Source organism: Castor canadensis, chromosome 11, assembly GCF_047511655.1.
Source record: "Castor canadensis chromosome 11, mCasCan1.hap1v2, whole genome shotgun sequence".
NCBI lineage: Eukaryota > Metazoa > Chordata > Mammalia > Rodentia > Castoridae > Castor > Castor canadensis.
Window position 1 is genome coordinate 61926380 of NC_133396.1, and position 24896 is coordinate 61951275.

The window sequence follows — 24896 nt, forward strand, 5'->3', positions numbered from 1 at the left end:
GGTCCTCCAAGTACTTTCCATGGTAGTTAGAAAAAAGTCTAAATTCCACATCAGGAGCAAATGGACCAATGAGACCTGAGAGTTTCTGCCTATGGCCAGACCCCATATTTTGCTGCATGTACCAAGTTCTGTCACGCTGGCCTCCTTTTGTCACCTGTACTAAGCTAGCTTCTGTGCCTATGCACACATTCCTTCTGTCTGAAACACTCTGCTTTAAATCTTCATGTGCATGAACCCTTCTTGTTACTGAGGACTCAACCCAAGTAAGATGCCTTCTCTTACCACCTAGCCAAATATATCCCAAGCAACTCTCTCATGATGCTATATTTGCATCTCAGCACTTGGCATTACTGTACTTGGTCACTATTTCTTTAATTATCTGTGCAGTCCCACCTGAGAGGATGTGAGCTTCCCAAGGGAAGAGATCTGTCTGTCAGATTCGCTGCACTATCACCACTGAAGAATAGCCTTTGGCACTGGGTTAATGTTTGTTGAATGACAGAATGAGGTCTTTCTCTCATCCCTGGATAACAATTGACACCAAAGTATAACTCCAAAAATATTCACCCACGGATTCATGTTTCCTACCTCAAAAGTTGAATACTACTTCCTCGTAACTACTGGACATCCAGTCCATTTGGAGACTTAAATAGTGTTTGGCTGGTGGGCAGCCACCACATGGTGATCAGGGACCTTCCACTCCACCCTCCCCCTTTCCTCTTCTCCCTCTGGTTGCCATGGCAACTCCCGCCAGTGGAAAATATGTCCCGACCTATCCTATAGGTCCACATTATTCTGAGCCCCCTCCCCTCACTAGGCTTCAACCTATCCCAATGCCCTACAATACCGGAAGCTCTTGACTTCACCCAGGTTATAAAAACTGGGCTGCCATTTCTTGGGTGCAACTTCTCTGGCCTTGTTCTTTGGAGACAGTGAACCTCGCCCGAGAGCGCACTCTCAATAAAGCCTGCTTAAAGCCTGCTTGCTTTGTTATTTGGCTCCACTTTGGCCTTCCCCTCCGCGTCGACCTAACATTTGGTGCCGAAACGTAGGAGGAAGTGCACCTTGCCTGACTCCAGGCAGTCAGGGCCCTGGGCCAGGCCCTGCCTTGAGGCCCTTCCTCCTCTCTGGATCGATGCTCCGGCTCTGGCTTGGGTGAGTCCCTTTCCCCTATTTTGTTCCTCCTCGGGCCCCTGTCCTAGTCACAGCCGTGCCAGGATCAGCCCCTCCGTTTCTTCTCACACCTGGGCATTCGGAAAGACATCTCCCCTGTCCAGGCTGCCTACTCTGAACCAGGTCTCCTCTTTTAGTGAGGGACGCCTCCCTAGAGGTTGAGACTCTCCGACAATTCAGGAATGGGGTCCTCCCAATCCAAGCCAGACTCAGGGACTCCCTTGTCCTGTCTCCCCTCAAATTTCCAAAATTTGGGACTCTCTCCAGGCCTCTGCCCCAAGCGGCTCATTGTCTACTGCACCACGGCATGGCCACAATATACCTTAGACAATAACTCAAAATGGCCTCCACAGGGCACTTTTGATTTTAATATTCTCACTGATCTTGACAATTTTTGCCTTCGAACCCATAAGTGGTCTGACGTCCTATATGTGCAGGCCTTTCGGGAACTGCACTCTCATCCCTCTCTTTGCCTCCAATGTTCCCCTTCCCAGATCCTTCTCACTCAAGCACCCAAATCCTCTGGATCCCCTCCCCCTACCCTGACCCTTCTCCTCTGTTCAAGTCCACCGAATTCTTTGCTCCCCCTCCCTGACAACCACAGTACCCCCATCACCCCACCTGGCTTCCCCTCCCCCTTCTTCACCCACAGAACCCTCTCCTCCCAAGCAGCCACCTCCTTCGGCCCTGCCTCCTGCTCCCTCTGCTCCACCCACTCCTTCCCCTCCAACCTCTCCAATAGCCTCCCACACATGCTCACACCACCCCTCCCCACCTCCTCTCCTTTGTCCTCTCTGAGAGGTGGCGGGAGCAGAAGGACTGGTCCAGGTCCATGTTCCTTTCTCCCTCCAGGACCTATCACAAATAGAAAAGTGCCTAGGGTCCTTCTCTGCCAGCCCCTCCCCTTATGCCATAACCCGAGACCTCCAACTAAGCCCTGCCCAAAATGCAAACAGATGGGTCACTGGGGATCGGATTGTCCTGGACAGGGCTTACCCCCTAAGGCTCCTCATGGAGGGTCAGCCCCACCAGCTATCCATTCTGGATGACCAGTGAGGCCGCCGAGCTGCCTACACTGTAGTCACCATTGGTCCTCCCCGGGTATTGGCAGCAGCTTGCCTCCCCATGGGAACATCTCAAAAAGCCAAACTCACGGCACTCACTCAGGTGCTCACTATTGCCAAAGATAAAACAACTAATATATATACTGACTCTAAATATGCTTTCCTTATAGCACACTCTCCTGCAGCCATCTGGAAGGAGAGGGGCTTCTTGACCACACGGGGTACTCTGGTGGTCAATGGACCCCTCATTGCCAAACTGTTATGAGCTCTACAACTCCCAAGGGAGGTCACCATCATCCACTGCAGGGGACACCAGACCTCCAATGACCCGGTGGCACGAGGAAACTCCTTTGTGGACCTAACAGCCCGAAAGATGGTGGATCAGTTGACCCCCCCTCCCCCACCTAGCTTAACTCCAAACTATGAGCTGGAAGAAAAAACTGCTCTTCTCAAAGAAGGAGGAATTACATCCCCCAGTGGGTGGATCTTCAAAGACAACCGTCTGATCCTCCCCTTGGGTCAGGCAACAGAGGTTATTACCGCCATCCACAACTCACTACACATAGGCCCCAAAGCCCTTTTCTCTTTGTTCCACCCCAGGGGCCTCCAATCCACCATCCGTCAAGTCCAGAAGGCTTGTCCTGTCTGGTCCCAAGCAAACCCCCAGGGCGGTCTCCATCTCCGCCAGTCTCTCCACCAACTCTGCAGCAGCCAGCCTGGTGAAGACTGGCAGATCAACTTCACTCATATGCCTAAACACAAACAATTCTGATATCTTCTCACTTTTGTTGATACTTTCACAAGGTGGATCGAAGCCATTCCTACGGCCATGGAAGGGGCTGCAACCGTAGCCGACACTCTCGTCTGTCACATCATTCCCTGTTTCAATCTTCCACAAAGTCTCCAGTCGGAAATGGCCCCGCCTTCATCTCCAGAGTCACCCAACTGGTCTGTGAACACCTAGCTATCACTTGGAAGCTCCACATCCCATACCACCCCCAATCCTTGGGTAAGGTTGAACGGCCAATGGCCTGATCAAACAGCAGCTCACCAAGATGTCCCTGGAGCTCCGGCTGTCCTGGATTGACCTGCTGTCCCTGGCCCTCACCTGCCTCTGAGTGGTCCCTAGGCAGCAGACAGGCTTAAGCCCCTTTGAGCTGTTGTACAGCTGCCCCTTTCTCCTTTCCCACACTTTCCCATCAAGTACACCTCCCTTAACAGGATACCTACCTTACCTCACTCTCCTCCCTTCCTTGCTCCGGGCCCACGCAGATCGCTACCTGCCTCAGTCAGATGCTGTTCCACCAGACCATGGCCCCTTGTCTCCAGGCGACCATGTTCTTCTCAAGCAGTTACATCCAAGGCCCCTCCAACTCAGATGGATGGGACCATACACTGTCATTCTCACCACTCCCTCTGCGGTGAAGCTCCTGGGACACCCTGCCTGGTACCACCTCACCTGCCTTAAAGAGCTCCCACTCACCACTTCTACCAAAACCTGGCAAGTTACACAGATGGGGCCCACTTCCCTTTGGATCTCCTGGGTTGGGGACGCTCTTAATACTGCTCCTGTCTCTTCCCCCGATCCTGTCTGAACCATCTCCTCCTTATCGCTGGAAATTTAAAGTTGAAGAGGCAATCAAAAAGGGTGAGGGGGTGACCACCCAACTCTTCGACTCTGAGGAATGCCCCCCCTATGGGATGTAGCAACTCCCTCACCCTCAAGTTTCAGCTCTCCATGACCAGCATGTTTGGAACGAGAACTATAAATTTTGGCTTTGTATGCTTTACATTTGACCAAACCAAGCCATAGTGTAAAAAGGGGGCCAAATGGGCTGAAGAATACAGAGGATGTCCATATTGGTCTTGTAAATTCATTGGCTCAAGTTCAACACTAAACCTCCCTCAGGCAACATGCTAGAGGTTTACTATGATGGCTCCAATTTAAACCTCTACATTCCTGATCCCTGGAATGTTAGTTGGGCAACTGGGGTAATAGCCAAGGGATATCCATTTGGGTCCTCTTCATACCCCTCAACAACCTTCAGAATCTGGAGGGAGCATGAGCGAGTGGTCCCAAAAATCCTTGATGTACTGAAAGATCAGGCAAAAGCCATCAAGGAGACAGAAAACAGTCTTCAAAACAAAACCCAGAGAGACCCTATTTCCTGGCTGTCCCTGGTGCAGGAAGGTGCTAACTTATTAAGTCAGGTCTAGCCAATGTAACTGGATGCTTCCTCTGTGTCACCTTGTCCAGGCCCCCACTCATAGCTGTTCCCTTACCTAGGCCATTCCCATCAAATGGGTCAGCCTCCACGCCTCTGCTCGCCCCCATTGCAGGAGCCCTTTTATATAGAGATCCTCTATCTTCACAGTTATCTTTCTGCTACTCTGATCCTGGCCAAATGTGCAACACCACTAGCTCTACCATATCGGGCTCTCTCTGGGCCCCTCCAAGAGGCTTCTTTTGGTGTAATGGCACACTTTCAAAAAACCTCACCCAACAGGCCCTAACTTCCCAGCTCTGTTTACCTGTATCTATGGTTCCCCAGCTTACCATGTATGAAAGAGGAGAATTCTTTAATCTCATACACCTTACATCAGGAACCCAGCCCTCACCTCAACATAGGACTAGGAGGACTATCTTCCTGCCTGTCCTTGTGGGCATATCTTTGGCAGCCTCAATGGTGGCTACTGGTCTCAGCTCCAATGCCCTGGCTCACTCAGTAATTCAGACCCAAAGGCTCTCTCAACAGATCCTGACAGGCTTTGAAGACTCAGCAGCATCCCTTGCCTCTCTTCAAAGACAGATAACTTCCCTAGCTCAGGTAGCTCTACAGAACTGCTGCGCATTGGACCTTCTCACGGTGGACAAAGGGGGAACTTGCCTCTTTCTTTGGGAAGAATGCTGCTACTATGTTAATGAGTCAGGCCTGGTGGAAACCTGTGTACAGTCTCTTCACAAGCTCAGTGACGAGGTGTGCTGCTACAATGATGCCTCGACTGACACTCCTGGCTGGTGGAATCCAACCCTGTTTAACATTCTCACCCCACTGATAGGTTCTCTGGTGATCATTTGCTTCTTTCTGCTCCTGGCACCGTTTTTCTTTCAATTTTTCCAAGACTGCCTCTGCCAGTTAACATGGGTAACCTTCAACCAAATGTTGCTCCACGTCCATGACTACCAGCCTGCCTACACCGGCCAAGCGGCCCGAGACATCCCTAGCCCCTGACTTCAGCCCTCTTCAGCAGGAAGTAGCCGGAACTGGTTCTGCACCCCTTATACCAAAGAGTCTGGGATGTTTGGCCAGTGGGCAGCCACCGCATGGTGATCTGAGACCTTCCACTCCACCCTCCCTCTTTTCTGTTCCCCCTCTGGTTGCCACAGCAACTCCCCCCAGTGGGCAATCACCCTCCTCTCCCCTCCTCCTCCTATGGTTGCCACGGCAACTCCCGCTGGCAGAAAATAGGCCCCGACCTATCCTATAGGTCCACATTACTCTGAGCCCCCTCCTGTCACTAGGCTTCAACCTATCCTGACACTCCATGGTAACCAAAGCTCTTGACTTCACCCAGATTATAAAAACTGGGCTGCCATTTCTCAGGCACGACTTTTCCAGCCCTGTTCTTTGGGGACGGTGAACCTCGCCTGAGAGCGCGTTTTCAATAAAGCCTGCTTAAAGCCTGCTTGCTTTGTTATTTGGCTCCAATTCAGCCTTCCCATCCACATTAACCTAACAAATAGGATTATCAGGAATCATTCAGAGGTCTTCAGAAGTGAAAGCTTCTGCCTGAAATGTTTAGCAAGATTGATTACTGGATTCTTCAACACCCTTTGCACCTCTGTATTCTACTGCTGTTGTTTGTCTATTATTTCACTTTGTCACCCTCTAAAACACTAGTATGCTCTCTCTCATATTCAACCTGCTATCTCTGATTCCCTGTTTTCCTTCTGTCACTTAAGGAAAAATAAAACTCTCTTATACATTTCCCTAGACCACTGCTGCTGCTCTGAAGTTAACTGACTGTTAGATTTGTCATGTTCCTCCTCACTTTGCAGACAAAGATCTAATAGCTAGTCATTGGGGGAGTTTTCATTATAACAAATATTCATGTTGTACTATGCTTGTTGTAAGTGGGATGGTTTGTGACTAGGGAGGGAAATAAAGCAGGCCACCAGGCTTTCTTCAACAGTTCCAGCTGGATTCAGGATATGATTTATTCACTGAGTTTTATAATCTGTTCCCTGGTTTTAGACCTGTTACAAAAACCAATAGTCTTTTTGCTTTGGCCATTGCCTGTGTTACAGCTGTGTGATGTCCCTGTCCTGAGTCATGGATGCTGCAGCAGCAGCCATTGTCAGACACTTCAGACTCATCTCACACTTACTGAATTCTGGTTCATCTGCAGACCACCATTCAGTGGATGCTTTTCTAATGCTAAGTAGTAAATCTGCATAAGGATAAAAATATGTGTGTCATGAATTAAAGCCCAGAGGTCCAACCTCATCTGCCTTTGGCTGAGGGTGTATGTGTGTAGATCCTGAGAAAGAATAAAAAGCAGCCTGTTGGGTCCAGACACTGATATAAGGCTCCCAGCTTGACCTCAGGGTCCATACAAATGGATCTGAGGCTGCAGCTCAGCCATGTTGTCTCCTGTTGGACATACAGAGGATATCTACTTCAGACAGGTTACCAGGTGGCCAGAAATGCCAAACATCTCCCCTCCCACCCCACACTCATGAGTGACCACCATGTCTTTAGCAACTCCAGTTTTATGCTTGCTTTAGTCTTCCCTCCCTAGAGATAAGATTCATTAGGATTCTCAGTCATAGGAACTGCCCCTGATTTCTGAAATTACTCTATTCAGAGCAAATCTGTTTCCCTTGGCCTTCCCCCAGAATTATCCAACTAAGGCCCACGCAAATCTTACAGTACTTTCTTTCTAACACCTTTTTACTGAGAAGCCCCATAACTCCTCACAGCCATGTGTTTGCTGGCTGCAATGAGTAATAAACTCATTATGATCAGCTATAGGTTTGTTACTGGTATATTTTGACTGAAAGGTCAATATCCCAAACATTTCCTAGTGTCCTCAAGGCAAACCCATTGTCCTTTCTATCCTGAATGTGACCCCTCCTGCTCTCAACTTCCTTTTGCCAACTTTTGAAGCATTCCTGCTCACCAAAAATCCCCTTCACTCTGCCCAACTCTAACTTTCCCAGTTCCTGGGAAGCCCTGAGACCTGCCCCACAGGTTTCCCCAAGCATGTCTTGTGATCCCGGAGGGGTGAAAATCAGGCTGTTCAGCTGGGGGATGATTTTCAGCTTCTTTGAACCAGACACAGTATGGCGGGAGCCCAGGTAAAGGGGACCCAATGGGGGTGGCTTGTGTATTTGCACAAACTGGAACTTCTCTTCTTCATCATCTATGGCCTAAGAACCATACAGAACTGTGACTTAGGGAAATTTCTTTGCAAAGATATGGTTTGAATGAGATATCATGGTGCATGGAGTATGTTTGTGTGGGTGCAGGAAGATGACATGACCTCTGCCTCTCTCTTCCCTGTGTTTTGCCACAGAAAGACCTACAGTTGAGCTCTCCATGTATGTAGTAGGAATAGGGTCATTACTAGAGAAAAAAAGAGATGGGGAAAGGTTACAGTTTGGGGCATGGAACTTTTCCTTTGTTTAGATTCCTCAAAAGAGAGTACAAAATGATTTGAAGAGTTCAGTGATAGAACACAATTTGGGAACTTGCGGTGTGAGAGGAACAGACCATGGCTGAGCAGACAGCAGGATTACTCACCCCTGTCAAATTTCCTCTTTATAAGGGATCCATACCTACTTCCAGTTAGGATCCCTCTAGATGGCTCTTTGGTTGCATTTTATGTTTACTGTTGCTCACCCTTTCCTGGTCTTTCTGGTTCTAAATACTACCTGCTGAAGGGTGCAGTCACGGGATCAGGTAGAAGTGGAAGGTGACTTCCTTGGATCATGGTGATGGTACAGCAATGTGGTGGAGGTGATGGGGATGATGTGCCCATCTCTGGGGCAACAGAGATCATCCTCAGTAGAACTCCCAATGGGGAGAAGCTGGGGTTCCAGGATTGTGTAATGTGGCTCCACCTTGGCTGGCTTCTCCAGCAGCATCCTGTCCTCTTTAAAGTGTGCCACTTGGAAGAGCGAGATGGTCACAAGCTCCTCTGTCAAAGAATGGATTTGAGATATTTGGATTTAGTTCCCCTAAAAGTTCAGGCTTGTCTGGGGGAGTAAGAGACCCAAGAGGCCCCTTCTGCCCTGTAAGGATGCAGCTGGAAGGTACAATCTGTGAGGAACAGGATCCTTGTCAGGCACTGAGCATACTGGAATCTCGATCTTGGACTTCCTAGCTTCCAGCACTGTGAGAAATTAATGTGTTTTTTAAATAAGATACCCAAGGTATGGTATTTTATTACAGCATTTCAAATTGACTAAGACATCCAGCATAGGGCAGGGGATGTGCCTGTACAGGGGTCCTTTAGAGACTGTGAACAATCCTGTATCAAGGGTAGGGGCACCACAGGAACTCTAAACTTTGAGGCAAACCTAGACACCAGCCCAGCCTAGACTCTGTAGCTGGGAAAGACATTGAACCTGTGGTTACCTGTGTGACTTTGGATTCTGTAACTCTGAGTGATGCTGGCAGGTTGGCCTGTAGGCAGGTGAAGAACAAGGAAGAAAAGGGGCAGTGGGAACTCCTTCCTCCATTATTGTGTGGTCTTGGCAGGATGCCAGCTCAGTCTCCCTTTTAGAAAACTGCTACTCCTAGCAGCTATGACCCAGGCATGTAGCTATGACTTGACTGAGTGGGTGCTCTTAACCAGGCCCCTGAGACTAGATGGATGAAGCTCAGGTGAAGAGACAATAGGAGATAATTTTGGCAGCAGCAGTGGGATTAAGAATCCAGTAGCCTCCATGGCAGGAAGGTCACATAATAGCTGTGTTTGCAGCAGAGACTTCTCTATATTTTTCTTGTTGTGACCTTGGCTGTGTCCTTGTTTTCTTAGCATCATTGGTTCATGTAATGCCGTTTACCAGCAGAACCTGGGTGACCAAAGTCAGAAAAAGATGAGGGGACTACTGAGTCCTGCTCAATAGCCACTTTAATGAGTATACATTGTCTTTTTATAAACTCCTTTTACACACAGAGCATTTGGTCAGAAAAAGCATGCCAAGTATTACGTGTCAAGGTTACATTAGCACAGGGAGCCACAGTTAAAATTAGCTATTTGTTGTGTCTCCTTTAAAATGGGAACAGAAAAGCAGGAGAAACACATGGTCAACATAACTTTCTTATTTACTTCTGAAGGACAGGAAGCCATCTGGGAACCTTGAATATTGTTTTTCTGGATGTCTGGCTTTCTCACAAGGCCAGATACCAACTCACACAGGCACAGTCTGGTCTGAGACTTTTGCCCCAGTTCCTTGGAGCTTTCTCACAAGGCCAGGTACCAACCCACACAGGCAAGTTTCCATTGCTGGCTCTGACAAGTCCCCCTTTTTTATTTTTTAAACATAGCAATCCCAATGTGACTGTGGCTTCAGAAGTTTTGTAAGAATTTAATTGTCATTGGAGACAGGAGTATCCTATACAAAAAATGACAAGATAAACAGTAAAAGTAATGCTGGCTCCTAATAGACTATCATAATGCTTTGAAGCCAAGACCTATGATCCATACCTTGTAAAGCATCTGTAATACCTTTTGCCAAGCCTTTATAAGAAATGCCAGGCAATTTACTTTTGAATGTGTTAAAAATGTCCCTTTTTAGTTCTTTCACATCTAAGGTGATATTACCTCTAAGATCTTGTAAATGGTATTTTATTTGTTCCCAACTATATTGGGAAGCATTATATTTTGCTGGAGTAACACAATACATAGTAACATTCCAATTACAAGATAGCATTAGTTGATGTTGTACAATCCCCTAGCCATGATACAGCTTGTTGTAGGTCTCCTATTTTGTTTTTTTATCTTTTCATTGATTTTAGATTGGGTAATCCATAGCATGTATGATTGATTTTGCCATTGTGTAACAAACTCATGTGTTTGAATGGAAGTCTGTAACGCTACTCTTGCCATGGTAGCCATAGTAGCAGTGGCAATCAGACCAACCATGGCAAGAATAATCCATTCGATAAGTCTTTTTGATCGTGTCAATAATTTAGACACTACTTTAGTCATTAAATCTTCTAAGGGATAATGTTGTCATTCTCTTGTTAAGTTTACAGGCAACCAAACATCTTTTCTTGCCTTTAATATAAACAATGCTCGAGAGGACCAATTAATAGACAAAGAATTGTTAACACAGGTGTAGTCTACAATCAAAGAAATCAACAGTTTTTAGAGTAAAGTTAAAACTAAAAGTTCCAAGAGCTAAGACATACAGTAAAGTGACACATGTTTGCACATAAAAGGATGCATTATAATCAAAGACATAGTCAGACCAGGAATATTTGTTTCCGGAAATGTTTCCTTTCCAATAGGTCATCGGCACAAAGGCAGCAACCAATTTCCAGATCTCAGGTTGTTCTGGATAAGTAATATTTTGTATTAGCAATCGGGGCCTTGGGGATGATATTCCCCCATCATGTCATGTCTTTAGTCCTTTCATATAATGTTCTTTATGTAACAGACCATTTTGCCAAACAATTTTGTTAATATAATCACAGTCTATCCTATTCCAATCTTCAGGACAATTGTGTACAAAGCGTCCATGAGGGCCCCAATCAATAAAAGAGAGATTATGAGTAGATACAAGTAACTTTTCAGTGCTGGCACAACAATTGCTCCAATGAGGAGGGGAATATTTCCAATGTTTATATGATATAGTCTCGCATATTGGGAGATTGAGTTTTCCCATGCTAGTATTATTAATTTTTGTAAAATTTAAAGGCAATGTCTCAAGTAGTCCAATTCCTGTATGGCTCTCCTGTGTAGGAGGCAGTATGTTAAACCATGTTTGAATGCTTACAGGAAGACAAGGAGCTGGATGACAAGTGCACAAAGGCAGAATTTCATAGCCTAAGGATATATTCATAGCAGTCCCTTCCTCTGAAGGGTGATTTGGTCCAGTACTTGTCCAAGGAGGAGGGAGGTGGGTAGAATCATTAGTAAAAACAACAGGTCCCCTTTCAGACCATTCCACTAATCTCAATAGAGGAGGATGGGGTGTAAAAGCCCAATGCACTTCTCCACTCACCACAGATGCACAGGTAAGGATAGCAACCATGGCCAAGAAAAGATTCTCTGGAGTAGTGGGGCTTCCAGTGAATCGTAAGACATTTTCACCTTTTGCTGATAATGCGTTAATTTGTCCCCAAGTAGGGATGGAACTTTTCACATAATATGGACGAGAACGTTTCTTCTGGAAAGTAAGGGCACACATTTTGTGTATGGTCTGTTCCATTTGTTCATCTTCAGTTTTCCTGGGCCTGACACTCCAAAGAGGAACCCATAGTGTTTCGGGGGATCCATGGACATCTGTAGAAACACAAGCATAACCCTTGCCCTTTTAAGTAAGAGCCCAGGCAACCAAGAGTTAAAAGATTTGCACCAAATTGGGATTTGTATGTCTGCCAAAGAGGGAGGTTCACCAAAATGTTTATCTGCTGCAATCAAAATATCACCCTGAGGTAAATTAAAAAAAAATTTAAAGTAAAAAGTGTTAATTTTAAGGTATCTCAGGGGGTTCCCCCTTTTTTCTTTTTTAACAATTGTGTTTTTAAAGTTCTATGTGCCCTTTTAACAATAGCTTGTTTTTGTGGATTACAAGGGAGGCCAGTGACATGAACAATGTTTTATCCTTTACTAAATTGTTTAAATTGACAACCTGTATAAGCAGGTCCATTGTCTGTTTTAAGTTTAGAAGGCACTCCCATAACTGCAAAATATTGTAAAAGAGAGGCAATGACGGCACAAACATTTTCATTATGTAGAGGAACAGCCCAAATGACTTTAGAATAAGTACCAATAGCAACATGCAAATATGGTTACTGTGGAAAACAAGGCTATGTGAGTCACATCCATTTGCCATAATCATTAGTACGTAGCCTCGAGGATTAGTGCCAGACAGGTGAGATCTACAATGTAAAGGAGCACATACAGGACAAGATTTAACTATATCATGCACAGTATGAAGAGGAATTTTATAATGCACATGTAATCTGTTGGCATTAGCATGTAAATGCTGATTTTCTTTTTCAGGGGATGAAGACACTGTACATGTAAGTTTATCTGTAACATCATTTCCTCGCACTAGAAGGCCAGGCAAATTAGAATGAGCCCTAATATGAGTAACATATGAGGGATAAGTGTGGGTTTGTATTAGATGTTGTAATGTGGATAATAATGTTTTCATAACTTTATGAGTAGTAGAAATAAGAGCAGTTTCAATAGCAGGAAAGAGTCCTAATACATAAGCTGAATCTGAGACAATATTTAATGGTTTATCTGTAATTTTTTGCAATAAATAAATCAGAACTGCCCATTCTACCTGTTGTGCAGAAGAATAATTAGTTTGAATAGTTTTATGTAAATCAGGTTCATGTATGTCTCCTTTACCAGATGATGATCCACCTATATAATAAACTGAAGCATGGGATATAGGATTTAATTTTACTATAGTGTTAACAATAAATGGAGTTCATTTTTAAAAATCCTACAATTTACCTGCTGGGTAATGATTACCTGTATATCCATAATAATTGCTTATACTATTACTTAAATTATCACTAAGGGGTAACAGATTTTTATTTTTTTATTTTTTTTTAATCTTTTATTTTATTTTATTTTTTTTCATTTTTCTTTTATTATTCATATGTGCATACAAGGCTTGGTTCATTTCTCCCCCCTGCCCCCACCCCCTCCCTTACCACCCACTCCGCCCCCTCCCTCTCCCCCACCCTCAATACCCAGCAGAAACTATTTTGCCCTTATTTCTAATTTTGTTGTAGAGAGAGTATAAGCAATAATAGGAAGGAACAAGGGTTTTTGCTGGTTGAGATAAGGATAGCTATACAGGGCATTGACTCACATTGATTTCCTGTGCGTGGGTGTTACCTTCTAGGTTAATTCTTTTTTTGATCTCACCTTTTCTCTAGTTCCTGGTCCCCTTTTCCTATTGGCCTCAGTTGCTTTTAAGGTATCTGCTTTAGTTTCTCTGCATTAAGGGCAACAAATGCTAGCTAATTTTTTAGGTGTCTTATCTATCCTCACCCCTCCCTTGTGTGCTAAAGCTTTTATCATGTGCTCAAAGTCCAATCCCCTTGTTGTGTTTGCCCTTGATCTAATGTCCACATATGAGGGAGAACATATGATTTTTGGTCTTTTGGGCCAGGCTAACCTCATTCAGAATGATGTTCTCCAATTCCATCTATTTACCAGCGAATGATAACATTTCGCTCTTCTTCATGGCTGTATAAAATTCCATTGTGTATAGATACCACATTTACTTAATCCATTCATCGGTGGTGGGGCATCTTGGCTGTTTCCATAACTTGGTTATTGTGAAAAGTGCTGCAATAAACATGGGTATGCAGGTGCCTCTGGAGTAACCTATGTCACAGTCTTTTGGGTATATCCCCAAGAGTGGTATTGCTGGATCAAATGGTAGATCGATGTCTAGCTTTTTAAGTAGCCTCCAAATTTTTTTCCAAAGTGATTGTACTAGTCTACATTCCCACCAACAGTGTAAGAGGGTTCCTTTTACCTCGCATCCTCGCCAACACCTGCTGTTCGTGGTGTTGCTAATGATGGCTATTCTAACAGGGGTGAGGTGGAATCTTAGCGTGGTTTTAATTTGCATTTCCTTTATTGCTAGAGATGGTGAGCATTTTTTCATGTGCTTTTTGGCCATTTGAATTTCTTCTTTTGAGAAAGTTCTGTTTAGTTCACTTGCCCATTTCTTTATTGGTTCATTAGTTTTGGGAGAATTTAGTTTTTTAAGTTCCTTATATATTCTGGTTATCAGTCCTTTGTCTGATGTATAGCTGGCAAATATCTTCTCCCACTCTGTGGGTGTTCTCTTCAGTTTAGAGACCATTTCTTTTGATGAACAGAAGATTTTTAGTTTTATGAGGTCCCATTTATCTATGCTATCTCTTAGTTGCTGTGCTGTTGGGGTTTCGTTAAGAAAGTTCTTACCTATACCTACTAACTTCAGAGTATTTCCTACTCTTTCCTGTATAAACTTTAGAGTTTGTGGTCTGATATTAAGATCCTTGATCCATTTTGAGTTAATCTTGGTATAGGGTGATATACTTGGATCTAGTTTCAGTTTTTTGCAGACTGCTAACGAGTTTTCCTAGCAGTTTTTGTTGAAGAGGCTGCTATTTCTCCATCATATATTTTTAGCTCCTTTGTCAAAGACAAGTTTGTTATAGTTGTGTGGCTTCATATCTGGGTCCTCTATTCTGTTCCACTGGTCTTCATGTCTGTTTTTGTGCCAGTACCATGCTGTTTTTATTGTTATTGCTTTGTAATATAGTTTGAAGTCAGGTATTGTGATACCTCCTGCATTGTTCTTTTTACTGAGTATTGCTTTGGCTATTCGTGGCTTCCTGTGTTTCCATATAAATTTCACAGTAGATTTTTTGATCTCTTTAATGAATGTCATTGGAATTTTGATGGGAATTGCATTAAACATGTAGATTACTTTTGGGAGTATCGACATTTTTACTATGTTGATTCTACCAGTCCATGAGCATGGGAGATCTCTCCACTTTCTATAGTCTTCTTCAATCTCTTTCTTCAGAAGTGTATAGTTTTCCTTGTAGAGGTCTTTCACATCTTTTGTTAGGTTTACACCTAGGTATTTGATTTTTTTGAGGCTACTGTAAATGGAATTGTTTTCATACATTCTTTTTCAGTTTGCTCATTGTTAGTGTATAGAAATGCTAATGATTTTTCTATGTTGATTTTATATCCTGCTACCTTGCTATAGCTATTGATGATGTCTAGAAGCTTCTGAGTAGAGTTTTTGGGTCTTTAAAGTATAAGATCATGTCGTCTGCAAATAGGAATATTTTGACAGTTTCTTTACCTATTTGTATTCCTTTTATTCCCTCTTCTTGCCTAATTGCTCTGGCTAGGAATTCCAGTACTATGTTGAATAGGAGTGGAGATAGTGGGCATCCTTGTGTAGTTCCTGATTTTAAAGGGAATGGTTTCAGTTTTTCTCTGTTAAGTATAATGCTGGCTGTAAGTTTGTCATATATAGCTTTTATAATGTTGAGGTACTTTCCTTCTATTCCTAGTTTTCTTAGAGCTTTTATCATGAAATGGTGTTGGATCTTATCAAAGGCTTTGTCTGCATCTATTGAGATGATCAAGTGGTTTTTGTTCTTTGCTTCTGTTAATGTGGTTTATTATGTTTACTGATTTTCATATGTTGAACCACCCCTGCATCCCTGGGATGAAGCCTACTTGGTCATGGTGAATGATCTTTTTGATGTGTTGTTGAATTCGGTTTGCCATTATTTTGTTGAGGATTTTTGCATCAATGTTCATTAAGGAGATTGGCCTATAGGTCTCCTTTTTGGAGGTGTCTTTGCCTGGTTTTGGGATAAGTGTAATATTGGCTTCATAAAATGTGTTAGGCAGTTTTCCTTCCCTTTCTATTTCATGGAACAGTTTAAGGATGGTTGGTATCAGTTCTTCTTTAAAGGTCTGATTGAATTCAGCAGACAATCCATCAGGTCCTGGACTTTTCCTTTTGGGGAGACTCTTGATTGCTGCTTCAATTTCATTTTGTGTTATAGATCTATTCAGGTGATTAATTTCCTCTTGGTTCAGTTTTGGATGATCATATGTATCTAGAAATCTGTCCATTCTTTAAGATTTTCAAATTTATTTGAATATAGGTTCTCAAAGTAGTCTCTGATCATTTCCTGGACTTCCATGGTGTTTGTTGTTATCTCCCCTTTTGCATTCCTGATTCTACTAATTTGGGTTTTTTCTCTCCTCATTTTAGTCAGGTTTGCCATGTCAGAGACAAGGCTCCCTTTGTGAGCCATTCTGTCTTGACCTTGCCCTGGAGTTTGTCCCAACTTCTCCACCTCCAGCACAAGATGGCGCCATCCCTGCTTCTCTTCCGGGAGTTTACCTTGCTGCCGGCGCAAACGTGCACCCTATCAGAAGTCTTATAGCAGATCCAGCCAACCAGCCTGCATCTCGTCATACCCCTCACTCCCTGAGCACATAAATACCCCTGTGTGAACAATAAAATTTTGCAGCTTGATCAGAACTCCTGTCTTGCTGTCATCCTTCGTGTCTCTTGTCCCTTCATTCTTCCCCTTCTAGGTTCACTACCCACGCTGATGTGTCCTGCAGGATGGGACATTGCCAGGGGTCTATTGATCTTGTTTATTTTTTCAAAGAACCAACTTTTTGTTTCATTAATTCTTTGTATGGTTTTTTTGGTTTCTATTTCGTTGATTTCAGCTCTTACTTTTATTATTTCTCTCCTTCTATTTGTTTTGGGATTTGCTTGTTCTTGTTTTTCTAGGACTTTGAGATGTATCATTAGGTCATTGAATTGGGATCTTTCAGTCTTTTTAATATATGCACTCATGGCTATAAACTTTCCTCTCAGGACTGCCTCTGCTGTGTCCCCCTAGGTTCCAGTAGGTTGTGTTTTCATTTTCATTGACTTCCAGGAACTTTTTAATTTCCTCTTTTATTTCATCAATGATCCATTCTTCATTAAGTAATGAGTTATTTAGTTTCCAGTTGTTTGCATGTTTTTTGTCTTTACTTTTGTTGTTGAGTTCTACTTTTACTGCATTGTGATCAGATAGAATGCACGGTATAATTTCTATGTTCTTATATTTGCTGAGACTTGCTTTGTGCTCTAGGATATGATCTATTTTGGAGAAGGTTCCATGGACTGCTGAGAAGAATGTATATTGTGTAGAAGTTGGATGAAATGTTCTGTAGACATCAACTAGGTCCATTTGATCTATTGCATATTTTAGATCTTGGATTTCTTTATTGATTTTTTGTTTGGATGACCTATCTATTGATGATAATGGGGTGTTAAAGTCTCCCACAACCACTAAGTTGGCGTTTATATATGCTTTTAGGTCTTTCAGGGTATGTTTGATGAAATTGGGTGCGTTGACATTGGGTGCGTACAGATTGATGATTATTATTTCCTTTTGGTCTATTTCCCCTTTTATTAGTATGGAATGTCCTTCTTTATCTCGTTTGATCAATGTAGGTTTGTAGTCTACTTTGTCAGAGATAAGTATTGCTACTCCTGCCTGTTTTCAGCGGCCATTGGCTTGGTAAATCTTCTTCCAGCCTTTCATCCTTAGCCTATGTTTATTTCTGTCGGTGAGGTGGGTCTCCTGTAAGCAACAGATTGTTGGATCTTCCTTTTTAATCTATTTCATCAAGCGGTGCCTTTTGATGGGTGAATTAAGTCCGTTAACATTAAGCGTTATACTGATAGGTATGTGGTGATTCCTGTCATTTAGTTGTCTTAGTTGTTTGAAGGTTTGATTGTGTGTACTTAAGTTGAGGTTACTCTCTACTGTCTTGGTTTTTCTTTTCCTGTGGTTTGGTGCTGCCTGTCTTTTCATGATTAAGTTGGGTTTCACTTTCTGTGTGCAGAATCCCTTGAAGAATCCTTTGTAGTGGTGGCTTTGTGGTCACATATTGTTTTAGTTTCTGCTTATCATGGAAGACTTTTATTGCTCCATCTATTTTGAATGATAGTTTTGCTGGGTAGAGTATGCTGGGGTTGAAGTTATTTTCATTCAGTGCCTGGAAGATCTCACCCCATGCTCTTCTTGCTTTTAATGTTTCTGTTGAGAAGTCTGCTGTGATTTTGATGGGTTTACCTTTGTATGTTACTTCTCTCTTACAGCCTTCAATATTCTTTCCTTAGTTTCTGAACTTGTTGTTTTAATGATGATATGTCATGGGGTAGTTCTATTTTGATCTGGTCTGTTTGGTGTCCTGGAGGCCTCTTGCATCTGTATGGGAATATCTTTCTCTAGATTTGGGAAATTTTCTGTTATTATTTTGTTAACTATATTACACATTCCCTTCGCTTGCACCTCTTCTCCTTCTTCAATGCCCATGATTCTCAAGTTTGTTCTTTTGATGGAGTCAGTGAGTTCTTGCATTTTCTTTTCACAGGTCTTGAGTTGTTTAATTAATAGTTCTTCGGTTTTTCCTTTAATTACCATTTCATTTTCACGTTCTGAGATTCTGTCTTCTGTTTGTTCTATTCTGCTGGATTGGCCTTCGGTTTTGTTTTGCAGTTCTCTTTTGTCCTTTTTTCTGAGGTTTTCCATATCCTGGGTGGTTTCCTCTTTAATGTTGTCTATTTTTGTCCTGAGTTCATTTATCTGTTTATTCATTGTGGTCTCTCTTTCACTTTGGTGTTTATACAGTGCTTCTATGGTTTCCTTTATTTCTTCTTTTGCTTTTTCAAATTCTCTATTTTTGTTGTCTTGGAATCTCTTGAGTGTCTCCTGTACATTTTGGTTGACCCTATCCAGTATCATTTCTGTAAAATTCTCATTGAGTACCTGTAGTATGTCTTCTTTTAAATTATTCTTGTGGGCTTCATTGGGTCCTTTGGCATAGTTTATCTTCATTTTGTTGGAGTCTGTATCTGAGTACCTGTTTTCTTCATTCCCCTCTGGTTCCTGTACTAACTTTTTGCTGTGGGGAAACTGGTTTCCCTGTTTTTTCTGTCTTCCCATCATTGTCTTTTGTGTTGTTACTGTCCCTGTACTGTGTGCAATTAAGTATTTTCTAGCTTGTAATAATAACAATGGTAATATTTAGAATGGAAGGGTGAGCTGAGTTGGAAAGCAAGAAGTTGAAGAAATGGGAAAAACAAATACACAGACTGGAAGGAGAAAACAGAACAAGGTATCAGACAAGAAGGTTTCAAAGGTATAAACAGGGAGCTTTAGTGTACTAATCGACAGTAAGCTGAACAGACATTAGAGAGACAGAGAGAGGTTTGAAAATCAAAAATAAAAAAATAAAGATAAGAATGAAAATAAAAAATAAGTAAATGAAAGGAAAATCTATATATAAAAATGTATTAAAATAAAATGAAAAAATAGAAAATTAAAAAAAACTAAAAAACCAAAAACCCAAAAAACCTCCAAGTTCAAATGCAATGAAGTTTCAGTCTTAATAATTTGGGTGTCCATCTCAGTCTCCAGTCCTGGAGATGGTGCCTCAGATGTTGTTCTGTAGTTGTCTCATCAAAGGGGATGCATAAAGTAGAACACATGTACAAAATAAAACCCCACCAAGTGTCCCAGGTTCAAATGTAATACAGTTTCAGTAAGTTTTTCAGCTTGCAGGTGTAATTCGGTTGTTCTCTCATCAAAGGTAGGGAGACAAAGAAAAAAAAAGAGTCGGGAGACAGTTCTGAGAATGGTATCTGCAGCTGCGGCTTGCCTGCCCACTGCTGTCAGCCTGCTGTTGCTGGAGGCGTTATTTATGCAGATCTCAGGTGTGAGCTTGGCACTCACCTGGCCCCGCAGGCTTTGTTTGCTCAGAGTTCTCCTGTGTGGGAGCCTCTGCTACAAGCTTTCCCCTTTCCAAGCACACTGGGAAAGGTGACACTGCACCCGTGTTCTCGGGCCTGCGTGTTTATTTACAGTTCATGTGGGAGGTGGGTCTTCCCCCCTCTCCTGTGCAGTTCTCCTCCCACCACCAGTTTCACAAGCTTTCCTGCTCCTGATTATTGTGTGGTGCTGCTACTCCTGCCAGCCGCCATGTTTGTTTACAGTTCATGTGGGAGGTGAGTCTTCCCTCCTCTCCTGTGGAGTTTTTCTCCCTCCACCACTCTCACCAGCTTTCCCACTCCTGATTGCTGGGCGTGCGCCCCTGCTCCCACCAGCCCCTCTCCTGCCCTCCCAGCTTGTTTATTTACAGTCCCGGGAAGGATTCCCTTCCCCCAATCTTCGGCTCTCAGTGTGCCCCACTCTCTTTCCCGCATGTCTTTATTGCTCTTATTGCTTATTACTCAGGTTCTCTTTTTTCCCCGGGTGGAGGTTGGTCTGTCCAGGGGGCTATGCTGCTCTGGCCCAGGCTTGTCTGTGGGAGTACCAGGGTACCGTGAAGCTCACCTGGTCTGCATCTTCCCAAGCCATCTGGGCGCCAGTGACTAATTGATATCTTTGTAAAGGTTCTTGTTGATTTAAGCTGGGGACAGAAAATGCAAACCTTTTTCTATCTTTGGGATGTATAGATATAGTATCAAAGCAATCTTGTAAATCTAAAACAATCAAAGGCCATTCTTTAGGAATACAAGCAGGAGTAGGCAATCCAGGTTGTAAAGCTCCCATAGTTATCATAGATTCACTTCCATTTCTTAAATCTATAAGAAGTCTCCATTTTCCAGACTTTTTTCTTAATAACAAACACTGGGAAATTCCAAGGAGAAAAGGAAGGTTCTATATGTTTGTGCTCTAATTGTTCTTGAACTAATTGTTTTAAAGCCTGTAATTGTTCATTATTCAGGGGCCCCTAGGAGTACAAATGGGAGAATCTGTTTTCTATTGAATGGGAATAGGGTTAGGCTTTATAAACTCAATGGACACTGGTTGGGATAAATGTCAATATCATTTGGACAAGGAAAATCAAGGGCAGCACTCCCAGCAGTAGCGGGCTTCAGAGGTGAAATCATTAATCAAGATCCATCTGAACTGGGAACAAAGTAGCCCTCATACTTGTTGGTGCCTGAGGGTGGCCCCGTCGCTCATTTCCTGACTGAACATATTTTATTGGTAACAGATTGCCTTCTCTATCCATTTTTGAGTGACATTCTTTGACCCAATGCCATCCCTTTTTTCACCTTGGACATATCCCAGGAAGGGAAGGGTTACAAGGTTTGTTATAATCATTATTTTGTGCCAGTTATTTGCATTGTTTTTTCATATGTCCTGGTTTACCACAATTGAAACATTTGGCTGTTTTTTGTTTCTGTATCACCGTGGTCTCAAAAGCAGCAACTCTGACTTTATGTTTGAAAGTACCTACATTAAATAGTCCATAATATTGCCAGTCTCCTCAATTGGCCAAATAAGACTTTGGCAATCCTCATTAACATTATCAAAAGCCAATTGATGCAGTAAAAATTTTTGTGTTTGATCTCCTCTCACCTATTTTTCTGTGGACTCCTCCAGTCTTCCTATAAAATCAGAATAATGTTCTGTTGGTCCCTGTTGTATTTTTGGATAGCTGCCTTGATATTCTGCCCCCAAATTAATTTTGTCCCATGAAGCCAAAGCAACATCACACACATGAGGCAAGGCAACAGGGGGTATATTTTTAACCAGATGGGCTTGTGACGCCAAGCACCTATACCAGTCAGCGTCTCATAGGAAACAGCCCCAACATTGCCTTGCTTCCCTAAAGCTGTAACTCTTTCATGGGCTTCATCAGATAACCCCATTTTCCATTGCAAAAATTCTGTTGATGATAATGTCATTTTTGCCACAGTATGAAAATCATAGGGAATCCACCCAGCATCATTACTCCATCCTGCCAAATATTCTCTACAAAAAGGAGAAGCAGGACCACAAGTTACACAAGCCTTTTGAAAGTCTTTTATAAGATTCATATCCAATCCATTGTAAGTGTTATTGCCATTCATATTAAACATAACAGAAAACAGCAGTTGCAATTCATGCAGCCATGGGGGGATGGGAATGCGAGCTGTTACTGAAGGTTCATTCTTTCTCCCCAAGCCCTTGTTGGGGTGAATATGTAAGTAACGCATTTCCTCTTCAATGTTTCCCCTTTCATTCCAATCCTCCTCCTCTGGGGGAGGAGGAAAAAAATCAGCAGTTTTTCTTGGAGGAGCGGTTGTAATTGCTGGTGCTGCAAGTGGCAGGGGTTTACTTTCAGTTTCCTCCAGCACAGTAAAGCCATAACTAAAGCACCTTTTACTTCCCTTAGTGATTTTTTTCATATCTCCTGTATCTAATTCATACTCATGAAGGGAGGCTATAGTATCTTTTTCTAAATTTTCTTCCCTTCTCTCTCCCCCAACTATAAGAATTACAGATTTATCCAGAGCCCACGTTATCCAAAAATGAACAGGTATCTTTTCTCCCTGTTTGTATGCCTTTTTAATTTTTACATGCTCACTCCCAAACTTCTTCATCTAAAGTACCTTCCTCAGGAAACCAAGGATTATACTCACAAATTACTTCTAAGCAGTCCTTTAACTGCTGTTTGGAAACTCGAGCTCCTCCTCATAATAAAAAATGATGCATGAGTGAAAGAAAAGGCTGGACTCTGCAGTGATTTTGCCCCTTCTTGTCTCACTTACCTCCTCTGTGAGGGTCTTTGTGTCACTTTCAAAATTCTCCTTCAGGTCCCTGTTCAGGTGCCAAATGTAATGCCATTTACTGGTGGAACCTGGTTGACTGAAGCTGTAAAAAGATGAAGGGACTACTGAGTCCTGCTCAATAGCCACTTTAATGAGTATACATTGCTTTTTATAAACTCCTTTTACACACAGAGCATTTGGTCAGAAAAAGCATGCCAAGTATTACGTGTCAAGGTTACATTAGCACAGGGGACCACAGTTAAAAATTAACTATTTGTTGTGTCTCCTTTAAAACAGGAACAGAGAAGCAAGAGAAGCACATGGTCAACATAACTTTCTTATTTACATCTGAAGGACACGAAGCCATCTGGGAATCTTGAATACTGTTTTTCTGGATGTCTGGCTTTCTCACAAGGCCAGGTACCCACTCACACAGGCAAGGTCCCATTGCTGACTCTGACAGGTTTGCAGTCTTTTTTCCCTCTTATACTTGTTGTATAACCTTTTGTTAACTCTGTGGCTATTCAAGACTGTACTGATATATTCCTTTTCTGTCTAAATCAGGCAGAATTGCTATTTTTCATTGCAGTCTGTGACCTAAACACCAGGTTGTGACTATGAAGCACTAAGAGAGAGCTTGAGGTATTGAAGACTTGTGGGAGAGACACTAGCCTAGAGATCAGAAGCCAGTCTCCAACCCTTTGTTGCCTGGCAACAACTATGCAGGTGGTTTCTTGGCATCAAGATGTCCAAGTAGCTGGAGTAAGTCCTTTGTCCATGTGGGCATCCATTAGAACATCACTGAATGGTGGGAATTCTAGAAGGGGCCGTGAGACAATTACTTAAGTTTTACCATTTACTAATTGCATCATCTTGTATGAAAAGTATTATTGCAGTATTGTACATGTAGAAAGTGAGGAAGAAGTATCCTAAGAATGTCACAAATCAAATAATACTGTTATTACTATCATTCACTTTTCTGTGACAGTCATTCTGCACAGCAACACCTTTTCAAGTTTCTATCCTAGTCCAGGTAGTATTATTTCCTGCTTTTTTTTTTTTACATTTTTATTAGCAATATTAGCTGTACAGGAGGTTTCATTGTGACATTTCTATATTGTAATATACCTTGGTTAGGTTCATTCCCACCATCATTCCCCTTCATCCCCCTACATCCTTTTAGAAATGATTTTGAGAGGTATTAATGTTCTATCTTCATAGACATATATAAAGTACATTGACCATATTCACTCTCTTTTACTCTCTCCATTCACACTTCCCCTCCTACTAGTACCCCCCCACCAACTAGACATGTTTTACATTTCTGTTCTTCTATTTCACTTGTGAATATATTATACTTTAGTCTAACCTCTGTATTAGTCTTCCTTACCCTTCCCGACTTCCTACTATTTTAACAGTTTTTAGTGTGTTTCATTATGCCTTCTTTCTACACATATGCAATGTATTTCAATATTATTCATTTTGTATCATTCTCTTTTCATCTCCTTCCTCCCCCTAGTCTCCTCAAATAGTCCTCTACTGATAAATGCACACACACACACACACACACACACACACACACACACACACATATGATCTTTTTTTTTGTGTATATGTTTCTTTTGGATCTATCTTCTACACATGAGAGAAAACATGTGACTTTTGTCTTTCTGAACCTGGCTTTGCTTGACAAGATGATCTTGTCTTTATGTTTATGACATTATTTTAAATTGTCACAAGAATCTGTCAAATTGTTCTCATAACCAAAGAAAATAATCCCTGCCAGTGGATGTTTCACTGCATAACTCACCATCAGCCTCTGATTTCAGCAGTGCATTTGCTTCCCTCTTTGTATCATGATAAGTAGTACTGCAATGCATGCATTTCTGCAGAGATTTTCTATTTCCTTTGGAATCAATAAGTACCAAGGAATGAGAAAGGAATGTGGAAAGATATAATCTTTTAATCTCTCCTAAATTGCTTCACCTAGAGGTGGTGCTTCTTGGCACTGCCATCAGTGGTACTAGGTGATAATCTCACCTGGATGTTCATAGCAATGGCATGTATGAATGTACTGTGTGCCAGATGGGGGGCATGAAGCCCTGTGATTGAAGCACTTTTCCCAGGACCACAGCCCTAGTGCCAGATCCTGGCACTTACAGATGTTCTGTGCCATGCTGAATTCTGGAAGCTACTGAGCCTCTCCAACTTATCTTCTTTCTGTGGTGACCAATGGTCTGGCTTGCTCAGGTCAGGGTCCTGGGATACAGAACTTGCATTGCTAAATCTAGGAAAGCCCTGGG

General features: G+C 42.6%; 1 pseudogene; it reads right to left on the minus strand.

The window, feature by feature from the left end:
• Positions 1–24896, minus strand: part of LOC141413633 (NACHT, LRR and PYD domains-containing protein 1-like) — a 125402-nt pseudogene that overhangs the window by 50466 nt on the left and 50040 nt on the right.